The sequence below is a fragment of the Pongo pygmaeus genome, chromosome 5, assembly GCF_028885625.2.
Source record: "Pongo pygmaeus isolate AG05252 chromosome 5, NHGRI_mPonPyg2-v2.0_pri, whole genome shotgun sequence".
In the NCBI taxonomy this organism is placed as follows: Eukaryota; Metazoa; Chordata; class Mammalia; order Primates; family Hominidae; genus Pongo; species Pongo pygmaeus.
The window spans coordinates 159,007,590-159,020,547 of NC_072378.2; the positions used below are offsets into that span (position 1 = coordinate 159,007,590).

The 12,958-nt window shown below is 44.3% G+C and overlaps 1 protein-coding gene across 6 annotated transcripts in view; it reads left to right on the forward strand.

Annotated features, from left to right (window-relative positions):
- TULP4 (TUB like protein 4) overlaps positions 1–12,958 on the forward strand; it is a 287,119-nt gene that overhangs the window by 211,090 nt on the left and 63,071 nt on the right. The gene's annotated exons all lie outside the window — the stretch shown is intronic.

The following is a 12,958-nucleotide window of genomic DNA, read 5'->3' on the forward strand; positions in this document are numbered from 1 at the left end:
ACGTGCTGATATGCCACCCAGCATTTCCAGGCTGAGTGTGGTCCTCCTAGGGCGGTGACCAGCTGATGTGACTGAGGCCACTGAGGAAAGGTCAAAAGAAGAGCCCCAAACTTCAGTTTGAGACTCCAGTTTAAATGTGGAAGAATTTTGTGGTAACTTCTGAATGAAAGTTACCACATACATAAAATGGCATGGGAAGAAGACTCTCTCCTTGTTCCTGCCCATCTGGGGGAGCTCCAAGAAGCAGCCCCCACACGTTTCTCTGCTGTGGGAGACAACGGGCTCTGTCCAGAACTCTTCCCAGGCTGTGGCTTTGTCCCTGTGTCATCTCTGATACCCCATCTCCGGAGAGCTCCTGCAGTGAGGCACATACATAATATGGGTGCATGAACCATTTTTTAAATCATCTTAAGACAATTTCAAGGCGTTAAAGCTTCTGGAAGTTAGTGACACCCATTTCCCCCCACAGTCAGGGTAGCTGCCTGTCCTGGGTCAAGCAAAGATGCGTATCTTGTGTATGTCTTCCAGGCATTTGCAGCTTCCCTCCTCAGTCAGTGGTTCCTGTTTCTTGCCCCAGGAGCCACAGAGCATGCTTCTCTCTGGGCTCTTGGCCTCAGATGCGGTCTCCTTGGCAGCCTGGTGCTTCCATCCTCTGCTTGGCTACCTTGGTTGGCGTCTTCTGGACCCTGTCAGCACATCCAGGCACGTCCTTTCTGGCAGTGCCTCTCCCAGCTGGATCTCGCCTCCTCCTCCCATCTCTGTCATCTCCCTCCCTGGCTCTTATATGGCATGCCTTTCCATCCAACTCGGTCCCCCTTCCTAGGTTCTAACCGCAGACCTCTTCCCTTTTTTCCATCCTTTGGGTGATTTCCTCCATTGCCACAGCTGCATCAGCTCCCGTCTGTTCACTGCTGGCTCCCCACACCTATCCCGCGCCCATCGCTCTTGTCCTTCACACTGCGACACCATCACCGTCACCACCACCACCATGCTTGCAGAGCAACTCCAGATAGACGTAGATGTTGCTCAAGTCCACTGTGGTCTGAACTTTGCATCCTCTCCACCCTGCCTCTCCTCCCTCTGGCCCCTCAGCTGCACTCCTGTCTTGCTTATCACTTATGCCCTAAACTGGGAATTGCTCATCGTTTGTGCCCTCAACTGGGAATCCTTTATCCCCTAAACTGGGACTCTTTTTTATTTTTTTTATTTTGAGGTGGAGTCTCGCTCTGTCACCCAGTGGCACGATCTCGGCTCACTGCAACCTCCGTCTCCCGGGTTCAAGCGATTCTTGTGCCTCGCCCAACCTTCACTTAGTCACCAGGTCCTGTTGATTCCACTTCCTATGTTTCTATCTGAGACTATTTATTTATACTTAACGTTTATAGATGATCATGCTCAAACCAGCTTAACTGAAAGTATTTAAGGTTTCACGTAACTTGACCAGAATGTATCACTTGAAGGGAGGTTAATGGTTCTCCTGAAATACAGGTACAGGTATACTTCACTTTATATAGTGGATGAAAGAATGTAGGTAAAGTGAGTTTTTGAAAACATGATTATATTTTAACTACCCACCTACAGGAATCTCCCTATTTAAAGAATATTCTATAGAAATTGCCCTTGTTTAGAAGGCAGTTGTTTTTGAAATGAGAATTCTTCACCTCATACATGTTTTTGCTAGCAATATCCAGATTTTAGTTTTCTGGGAGTAGAGGTAATATTTCTTTATAAATACTAAACCTTTTTAAAAGGAGAGAGTCTTAAGTCTGGTATTTTCTTAGACACTCTTGAAGCATGATTTCAAATAAAGTAGAAAGAGTCCAGGCTGATAAGTATTAAATAGTCACCATGGTAAGGCTTTTAGCTTTTCAGGTCATGGCACATGGCAGTACTAGTAGGTGGCATTTTATTCTCTAGCCTTAGTGCTGGTTGTATTTAGTTTTGTGTTTTTTAAACCTAGAAAGTGGGAAGGTTTATCCTTTTTGCTTTGGGATACCAAAGGTAGGTCCCAAGCCCTGTCTCATCTGCTAAGGAGATTTTGCACCCTGTGTGATCTGTTGTGTGCTAGTGTGATCATGTCCCTGAGGCCACTGTGTCTTCACAGCAGCTAAGCACTGTCAGATCATTTGGGGAGAGAAGCAGTAACAGTCACTGAATGCCTGTGCACCTCTGGGACGTCTGTGAGATGAAGGCTTTTTCATATACATGTTTTGCAAGAAATACGACCTTTATTTGCTATTTGGAGCAGAGTGGAATCAGGACTTGAGTAGTTAGTTTAACAGGATTATTTAAAAGAATATTTTAGTACAGAATTTTTAATTCATTTATTTCAAATGGTTTAAAAATAAATTTTAGGTCAGGCTTAAAATCATGCCTGTAATCTTAGCACTTTGGGAGGCCAGAGCAGGAGAATTGCTTGAGGCCAAGAGTTCAAGACCAACCAGGGTAATGTAGCAAGACCCCATATCTACAAAAAATTTAAAACTAGCCAGGTGCAGTGGCACATTCCAGTGGTCCCAGCTACTCAGGAGGCTGAGGTGGGAGGGAGGATTGCTTGAGCCTGGGAGGTCAAGGCTGCAGTGAGCTGTGATCGCTCACTGCACTCCAGCCTGGGGAACAGAGCAAGACCTGGTCTCAAATAAAATAAAAATAATATTTTAAAAAATAATTAGTATGCAGATATCTTTTCAGAGATATTAAGGGATGAAAAATGAACTGTTATAGATACTCATATGCAGGTAAACGTTAAAACATTGGTCAGTTGAAAAGAATAATTCATTCACTTTTAAAAGATAAAGTCATGACTGAAGTACAATTTAGAACTCAAGATTTCCTAACTCCTCAAAGTATCCAAGTAATAAATGATTCTGGCTGGGCGTGGTGGCATGTGCCTATAGTTCCAGCTACTCAGGAGGCTAAGGTGGGAGGATCCCTTGAGCCCAGCAGTTCTGGGCTGTGGTTTGCTATGTTGTTCAGGTGTCTACAATACAGTTTACTTCCTGGGTGCAGGGGACCACCAGATTGTCTAATGAGGGGTGAACCGGCTCAAGTCAGAAACTCCCATTAAAACAGGTTAAAACTCCCGTGCTGATCAGGAGTGGGATTGCACCTGTGAATAGCCACTGCACTTCAGCCTGGGCAACATAGTGAAACCCCATCTGTAAAAATCATAAAAAATAAATGATTCTGTAGGGATTTTTAATTATATAATTTTTAAATTTGATTATGAAAATTTTCAGTAACATGAAAAATAAGGAATCCACATATTTTACATTTGCTTTTTTATGCCTTTCTTTTTCTTCTTCTTTGCTGTATTTAAAGCGAATCCCAGATAGCATATCATTTCACCAGTACATACTTTAGTGTAAATCTCCTCAAAACGTGGCATTTCCTTCCATAACCACAGTGCCATTATCACACCTCATCTGTTCCTTACTTGGAGGGAGGTTCTTGTTAGATTGAAGCATGTAGTTTGGGGCTGGCTCTGCTCATGGCTCTGGAGGAGCGCATCTGCAGCACCAGAGAGGCATGTGTTCCTGCTGAGGGCTTCCTTTGTCTTGCATAGTCGGAAAGGAAAGGATGTATAAAGGGAACTTTAAAACAGTAGTATAACCCTTTGCTTTCTCAGCTAAAAACACCACAGTTTGTTTGTTTGTTTGTTTGTTAGTTTGTTTGAGACAGAGTATCGCTCTGTCGCCCAGGCTAGAGTGCAGTGGCATGATCTGGGCTCACTGCAACCTCCATCTCCTGGGTTCAAGTGATTCTCCTACCTCAGCCTCCTGAGTAGCTGGGATTACAGGCACGCACCACCATACCTGGCTAATTTTTGTATTTTTAGTAGAGACAGGGTTTCACCATGTTGGCCAGGCTGGTCTTGAACTCCTGACTTCAGGTGATCTGCCCACCTAGGTCTCCCAAAACTGCACCCGGCCCACAGATTTATAATGAAAAGTAATTTACAGGTTGGGCACAGTAGCTCATGCCTGTAATCCCAGCACTTTGGGAGGCCGAGGTGGGGGAATCACGAGGTCAGGAGATCGAGACCATCCTGGCTAACACGGTGAAACCCTGTCTCTACTAAAAATACAAAAAATTAGCAGGGTGTGGTGGCACGCGCCTGTAGTCCCAGCTACTCAGGAGGCTGAGGCAAGAGAATTGCTTGAACCCGGGAGGCGGAAGTTGCAGTGAGCCGAGGTCGCGCCACTGCATTCCAGCCTGGGTGACAGAGCAAGACTCCGTCTCAAAAAAAAAAAAAAAAGTAATTTACCAATATTTGATGTATAAATATCAACTAACACATAGAAGAGGCCTATTCTTTGATAGAAAAAAGTCAAACTTCACAAAAGCAAAACGTCACAATTCATTATTTGCAATGAGCTTTCTATTTGCCCTAAGAAAACATTTTCCTCTGCTGTCCCTTTAAGGCTGGCTGTAAGCAGAATTCAGCCTCAACAACTGCCCTCCCAGAGCAGCTCTCACTCCTACACAGGGCACAGAGCAGCTCTCTCTTCCTCCCTAAGCAGTTCTCACCTCCCCCCAGAGCAACTCTCTCCCTCCACCCACCCAGAGCAGCTGTCACGTCCTCAAAGAGCAGCTCTCACCTCCTTCCAGGAGCCTGCTGGTTTTGAATCCTGATGCACCTGGTCTTTTAAGATTGTGATTATAGGCACTGCGTAGATTTTAGTTTCCCTGCAAAGACTTAAAAGTCACTGTGCTCAATACAAGAAAAGAACATGGTCATCTCTCTCATGCAAGCTCTTGTACTAGAGTGTTTCTTTTTTTTTTGAGACGGAGTCTTGCTCTGTTGCCCAGGCTGGAGTGCAGTGGCTCCATCTCGGCTCACTGCAAGCTCCGCCTCCCGGGTTCATGCCATTTTCCTGCCTCAGCCTCCCGAGTAGCTGGGACTACAGGCGCCCGCCGCCATGCCCGGCCTAGAGTGTTTCTTCTTTAAAAAAAATAAATCTGACCTGGCGCGGTGGCTCACACGTCTAATTCCAGCACTTTGGGAGACCGAGGCGGGAGGATCACTGGAGTCCAGGAGTTCAAGACCAGCAACATGGCAAAACCCTGTCTCTACAAAAAATACAAAAATTATCTGGGTGTGGGGGCACGCATATAGTCTTAGCTACTGGGGAGGCTGAGGTGGGAGGATTGCTTGAGCCCAGGAGGTTGAGACCACAGTGAGCCATGATTGTGTCACTGCCCTCCAGCCTGGATGACAGAGTGAGTCCCTGTCTCAAAAAAAAAAAAAAAAATCCACAAACCTACTAAAGTAAAACCTCAATGGTCAGCTCCTACACTGGAAACCCTTGCTGGTGACTAGTGAGTGTGCTGTAAGGAGGTTAAAGGGCTGGTAAGAGTGGAGCTGCTGCTCATAGCTCCTGAGGACTCAACTTTGCAATGAGATTTAGTCTAAGCCAATGCAAAGAGTGATCCTTTTTCTTCTTTCCCATCAGATGTGCCCATGACTTTTTAGTAGTGTGAATACCACACAAGGGAAGCCCATCTTTATTTTAAGCCCTGAACTAAACATATATAGGAATGGCTCTTGTCAAAATCAGCAAGGAGCACGGGAATCACAGTTAGGAGAATGAATTGCTCAGGAAAGAAGTTGGGAGATAGCCTCCCACCCTTCAGGGCTATCTTTATCCAACTATTGATACTGGTTCATTTTTAGTTATTTCTTTTTGCCTATATTTGAGAAATTCTGTTGAGCACTTTGTGGAATAAAATATATTTATTTAGCAGAAACAGGTGCAGCTACTATGTTTGTACTTTTTCATTTTGTCAGTGTTTTGGTTGACTGACACGACAGTTAAGATGTCTAGAAATTAAGTCGCCCTTTGTTATCTCTGGACTCAGGCGATGAATCACCAGATAGAGCACTCAGTATTGATGAATTATAAAATACGCTAAATAAAAGTCTTTCTTGAGATTTACATTGAATAAGCCAGGCACAGTGGCTCATGCCTGTGATCTCAGTACTTTGGGAGGCTGAGGCGGTGGATCACCTGAGGTCAGGAGTTCGAGACCAGCACAGCCACTGTGGTGAAACCCCATATCTATTAAAATACAAAATTACCCGGGCACGATGGCGCACGGCTGTAATCCCAGCTAGTCGGGAGGCTGAGGTAGGGGAATCGCTTGAACCTGAAGGCAGAGGTTACAGTGAGCCGAGATCACACCACTGCACTCTAGCCCAGGTGACAAGAGTGAAACTCCATCTAAAAAAAGCATTAGGTTAAGAATAAAAGATGAGAGGCATTTATTAATATACACTGGCTCTTGTCACATATACTTTCTTAAAGTCAGTTTTTTGTTAATGCAATGTTAGATTTTCTTCATTTATCTTTATCAATACCACAGCATGATGATGGCCTTGGTTTTGACACAGGGATCTTGCCTAAATGCCAGCGTTTAGCCAGATGGTGAACTACAAAATTGATCTTCCTAGGGTTCCACATGGCATTGCTGCTCTACAGCCCCTGCCCTTGGCATTGAATATGTCCTTATATGTGTTAGGAGGGATGAGATGTGTTGTTTCACACGTGTTCACCACCAGGACAAAGGCTCGCTCCTTCTGGTCAGGCCTCTCTGGGCCCTCTTCTCAGCTGGACCTCAACCTTGGCCTCTAAATACTGCAGACTCTCAGACATAACTGGTTTCATCCACACCATCTTCCCTTCCCACACACACACCCTGGAGCAAACACTGGCACCGTTTCTAACAACTCAAGGCTGTGTCCCGAGGATGACTGCTCCAGCTCTCTTACGTTCCTGCCTGAGAGAGAGGGGGCCAAGAGAATCAACTGTTTGATAGGGCCCATCTCCCAGGCTTTGTGAGAGAGTAGGGGCCTAATTTTGTTAAGCTCCAGTTAGTAAAGCCGGAGAGCCTAATCGCGTTGACAGCCCCCTTCCTGCTTTTCAGTTATTTCTGCTTCCCTGACTACTGCCTATGCCTCCCTCCTCCTCCCTCATTCTCCCTGCTGCAGCAGTTATTATGGATTAAATTTTGTCCTTCCTGCATTAACTGAGGTCCAGCTTCGCTTGTCTTTGGCACCGGTCACAAGTGCTGTTGGGTCTGCTTGTACCACTATTCCCCAGCTGCCACTGGTAGCACAGATCCGCAAATCCTTTCCTCTCAGCTCATTTGTTGAGAAGTTTATCAGTAGCCATGGGAAGAAATTACTATTTTCATCATGTTTAGAAATATATTTCAATGTGTTTTGAAGAGTTGTAAGATTTTGAAATGGGAAGGGATTTCAGGCTAACACTTGGGAGGCAGAATGATGAACCTCACTATGGCGCTAGGACTCAAAGTAGGATGAGCCCCACTAGCTGACCCCCAGGCCCAATTCTTTGCAAAGGATAGGATGTTTCCCCAACAGGCTCGGACTACACACCAACAGGCCAAGCAGATTCCAGTGTCACTTGCAGTCTTCTGATCAAAGTACACATGCACCTTCCCAGGCCTCTTGGTGAGTGGCTACCCTGGACAGTTATGCCTTACTTCAAAGAGCTGATATAGGGCTATATTCCTGACGCGTGCCTTTCTTCCTCATTCAGTGTATATTTAAATGTATTTTTAATGGTATATTCACATGGTTTAAAATACTAAATGTTCCACGGGACATGTGATGAAAAGGCCCCTCCTTCTATCCCCGAGCTGACCAAAGGTAATGTGTTTTCAGTTACTTGTGTACCATTCTGGAGCTATTCCAGTTAAATGCTTTTTTTTTTTTTTGAATGGAGTTTTGCTCTTGTCCCCCAGGCTCCTAGAGTGCAATGGCACGATCTCTGCTCACTGCAACCTCCACCTCCTGGGCTCAAGCAATTCTCCTGCCTCAGCCTCCCAACCAAGTAGTTGGGATTACAGGCGTCCACCACCATGCTCGGCTTTTTTTTTTTTTTTGAGATGGAGTCTCACTCTGTCGCCAGACTGGAATGCAGTGGCGCAATGTTAGCTCACTGCAACCTCCGCCTCCTGGGTTCAAGCGATTCTCCTGCCTCAGCCTCCCAAATAGCTGGGACTACTGGCGTGCACCACCAAGCCCAGCTAATTTTTGTATTTTTAGTAGAGACCAGGTTTCACCATGTTGGTCAGGGTGGTCTCGATCTCCTGACCTTGTGATCTGCCCTCTTCGGCCTCCCAAAGTGCTGGGATTATAGACATGAGCCACCGCACCCAGCCAATTTTTGTATTTTTAGTAGAGATGGGGTTTCACCATGTTGGCCGGGCTGGTTTTGAACTCCTGACCTCAAATGATCTGCCCATCTTGACCTCCCAAAGTGCTGGGATTACAGGCATAAGCTACCATGCCTGGCCGTAAATGCATTTTTATATTGGTTCTGTAGTCAGACTATTCTCTACTCCTAGAAATTGATATATGGGTATGTCTTAGAAGGGTGAATAAACTTAAAAATGGAGCCTGAAAGATTTGGAGAAGAATATTCTGGTAATGGGAATCATTTAACATTAAATTTGAGGTCTGAGGCAGAATATCTTCTTCTCTGAAAATCTTTCGACATGGGAGAGTCTCTCATCTTAATAGGTTAGTTTACAAGTGGTCTTTTCTTCATTGAAGAGATGAGATGACTTCCAAATTACATGTTTAGCCTGAAGATACAGATTTAGGAGTGATTGTTATAGTCAACTGTGAAATTACATTTCATCTTTAAAAAAAAAAAAAACAGGAAATATTCTGTTAATCAGTTGAGCAGTTCTGTCATTTACAACTGTCTGATTTCAGTAACTGTTTATTTAGTTGCAAAATATTCAAGTCTGGCCTTGAAGCACATCTGAAGGCCAGTATTCTGAAACCCAACAGGGAGGTCTTAAAAAATTTTTTGGCCGGGTGCGATGGCTCACGCCTGTAATCCCAGCACTTTGGGGGGCCAAGGCAGGCTGATCACAAGGTCAGGAGATTGAGACCATCCTGGCTAACACAGTGAAACCCCGTCTCTACTAAAAAATACAAAAAATTAGCCGGCCGTGGTGGCACAAGCCTGTAGTCCCAGCTACTCAGGAGGCTGAGGCAGGAGAATGGCGTGAACCTGGGAGGCGGAGGTTGCAGTGAGCCGAGATTGCACCACTGTACTCCAGCCTGGGTGACAGAGCAAGACTCTGTCTCAAAAAAAAAAAAAAATTTTTTTCTTTTTTTCTTTTTTTTTTTTTTTTACTTTTGCCGCATCTCAGAACAAAAAGAGTTCCTTCCAAAGAAAAGGAGACGCATCATGGCTATTTTTTCATTTCTCTATCTGCAGCTACACATGCGTGCCACCAAAGGTGCTAAGGTCACTAGGAGGGATTCGTAATCAGTTTTTTAATGTATTCCCCCAGGCTTCAGTCATAAAAGCAAATAAGTGGGAACTAGTTCCAATACTACAAATTAAACTCTGTTACAAAAGAGTGAACATTTTTGGAAGCATGTGTTATTGAAGTTGACATTTCCCAACATGGTTTTATTCAACAATTTAGATGTGTAGGGTCCAAAGACAAAGGTACTGATGAGATACTACGGCTTCCAAAATAGAAATCTTTTGAATGATTTTATATCCTGTCTTCTCCTTTGGTTGTGGCTTGGTTTATTTTAAACTATTGATAATAATTGTGTTTATTTTTAAATAATTGCATCTAAAAATAGTTTAGAATGGAGTACCTTGAAATAAAGAGATTATATGTGGATATCATTATTGCATTGCTTTGTGTGTGTGTGTATGTGTGTGTGTCAGAGTCTCTTGCTCAGTCACCCAGGCCGGAGTGCATGGCGCAATCATGGCTCACTGCTGCCTCCAACTCCTGGGCTCCAGTGATCCTCCCACCTCAGCCTCCCCAGGAGCTAGGACTACAGGTGCTCACCACCATGGCCTGATACATTTTTTTGTTTTTTTGTAGAGGACAGGGTCTCACCTTGTTGACCAGGCTGGTTTCAAACTCCTGGCTTCAAGTGATCCTCCCATCTCAGGTTCTCAAAGTGCTGGGATTACAGGTGTGAGCCATGGTGCCTGGCCGTGTTGCTATTAGAAACTGCCCTGCAGTGAGTATATACAAGGCTGCAAAGTAAACCAAACCCAGCGAGGCAGCCATTGAACTGGTATGACTTGACCTGTATGTCTCTACTGCTTGTTTGGTCCTGGTATATGCATTACAGAGGGAGCACTGGCCCTGCCCATACCTGAAGCCTACAGTTCATCACAGGAAACAGCAGGAAAATATGGGACAGAAATGTACATGATTCATCCTTGAAAGTGTTTTTTGGGGGTAGTTTTATGGGAGGATTTGAGAATTGGTTTATAAAGAAGAATGGAAGGAGATTGCTCCTTCATTTGTAGGAAAACTTGGGCAAAGATTTGGACAGAAATTTATTTATATTCATTGAGTCACTGAGTGAATGAGAACCTGGGAGTGCAGACCTGCCCTTGAGATGCTTGTGGTTTACTGGGAGACAGGCATGCAAAACCAGAACCAAGTTCAGAATGCTGTGGAGGCCATGATTAGAGCAAGATTAATTCTGTGTGGTGGGGCCCAGAAGCCTTCACACATGATGTCTGAGCACCTGCCGTGAACCAGCTGATGTACTAGACATTGGAGATAAAGCACAAGCCTCAGTCCTTGCTTGATGGGGTCTGGTTGTGTGTGTGTTGCTCAGGAAAGGATGCAATCATGCGTTTCATCTTAGACATGTTGACACTGAGGGCCTTTGGCACATCTTGGGGAGATGGCAGGAATGCAGTTGGATATGAGAGTCTGAGGCTCAGGACAGAGGCCTGGGCAGGGAGTCAGCTATGAATGGGATCCTTGAGGCTACAGGCATGATTGTGGTTTCCTAGAGAGAAGAGGGCCTAGAGCCAAGCCTGGGGAGCACTAGCATGGAGAATTCTAGAAACAGGAGCACCAGCCCACTCAGAATACATTCATTACTTGACCAACATTAGGGAGCAGAAGCAGCAGAGATTGATGCACTTGCCATATGTGTATTCATTATTATTAGGCTCTCTATCTTGTTCTGAAGTCCTTTGCTCACGTAAGCTTTATCTCATTAAAAGTCATTAGGCATGGAAAGAACTTGTAATGGAAGAGATTTTTAAAAGTCTGATTTCATGTTGTATCACTGTTCTTCAGTAATCTGTGACATACTTGTTCCAAAACAGAGTAACTTCTTCCATCATTGCTTGACAATTAAACTGTCAGTGCTGCGTTTCCCATTTTTTCCAATCTTAATAGTGTTTTTGTCTTCCTGTGGGAACTGTAGTTGCAATTCATTAATGGTAGTGGATTTGGGGCCTGCCCTTTTTGTTCTGTTTTTCTTTAGTGTGATACTAAACTCTGATAACTGAATCAGTCCTTATTCAGGAATTATATGTATGTTCTTTCATCTGTCCTTTCTTCTCTAAAATGGAAAAATGAGTATTAATTCAAAAGACCTTTCAATGCAGAGGCATTTCCTCCCTTTTGCAAATACTCCTGTGTGTTGTACATCATGACAGGGCCTAGGGAGGTACTGTTGAGCAAAGCTGATGTGGTTCAGGTCTCAGCTTGGGCTGCTATAAGAAAATACCACAGACCAAGGGGCTTAAACAACAGACATTGAGTTCTCACAATTCTGGAGGCTGGCCAGCCTCAGATCAAAGTGCCAGCCCATTTGGTTCCTGGTGGAGGCTGACTCCTGGCTTGCATTCTCCCTGGGTCCCCACATGGCGTTTCCTCAGTGCTTGGGTGTAGCAAGAGCACTTGCAAGCTGGGGTCTCTCATACGCTTCTTACATGGGCGCTAATCCTATCGTGGGCGCCCCACCCTCATGACCTTGTCTAAACCGAACCATCCCCCAAAGACCTTACCTCCAAATACCATCAACATAAACTGGGGAGGCGGGGAGCTCATAAACATTCAGTCCATAATAGTCCATCGCCTCAAAAGTTTATAGTGTAACTAGGGGTCAGACAGAAATCACACAATCCCACAGTAAAGGGATGAGGATAGTGATAAATGTGGTAATGGGTACAGCTCAGTTAAAGTTATAAGAAGTCATGTTTCATATTTATTGTCATTGAAAATTGCTCACCAAGCACATTAAACATCTGCCTCTTCCAGGACTTCAGCAGGTCCGTGACCCATGCTCCGGTGTCTTGATCCCTACGCCTGTGTCACATGAAGGCTTTGTAGACATGCTATCAGATAGTAATTTTTTTTGTTGACAGCTAAAATTTCACCTTTTTCTAAAATGAATTTCATGGTGTTCCTAGTAGTTATGTCTTTCCTGAAAACAGCATATTGTAATGAATTAATTGCTGTGTCTGGAGGCAAATTGTTTTAGCCTTTTTTAGTGTTCATTCATTAAAATATAGATCATATTTAAAGGAATATTTGATGAACAATTTATTCTAAAATAACTGTGAATTCTGTGAACTTTCTGCAGGCAGTCTCTTAGTCATCAGTATTTATATCCTAAAATTGCCTTTTGCTTGTCACTGACTTTAATGCATTCATTTAGCAATAAATATTTATTGAGTGCCTGCATTGTACACAAAGCTCTGTTAGGTGCCAGGGATATAGCTGTGGACTGTCTCTGCCCCCAAGGAGCTTCACATTAAAATCTCAAGCAAAAAGAAGCAAAAATTGAAAAAGCCTTAACCAGCTCTCCCTTTGGGTAAATTCTAGCCTTTCTAGTCAGACAGCCTTGGCTTGATCACTTAATGCCTTTGTCAGCCTACTTGGCCTCTCTTAAGTTGCTTGTGTGTTTGTAAAATGGAGATAACTTGCATGATTGTTGCAATGAGATGCTGACGGATAGACAGATCCCATTAGACACAAAAGATGTAAAGTTTTTAATGGCAACCAATGCAGAAACTGCAGAGACCATCACACAAAGCAGAAGATAATGCAATGTGATGCACCTTGGTGGAGGTCCTGCTGCCCAGGCTCCAAGATTCCTCTCAGGATGTCCCACTGGTGGCACCAC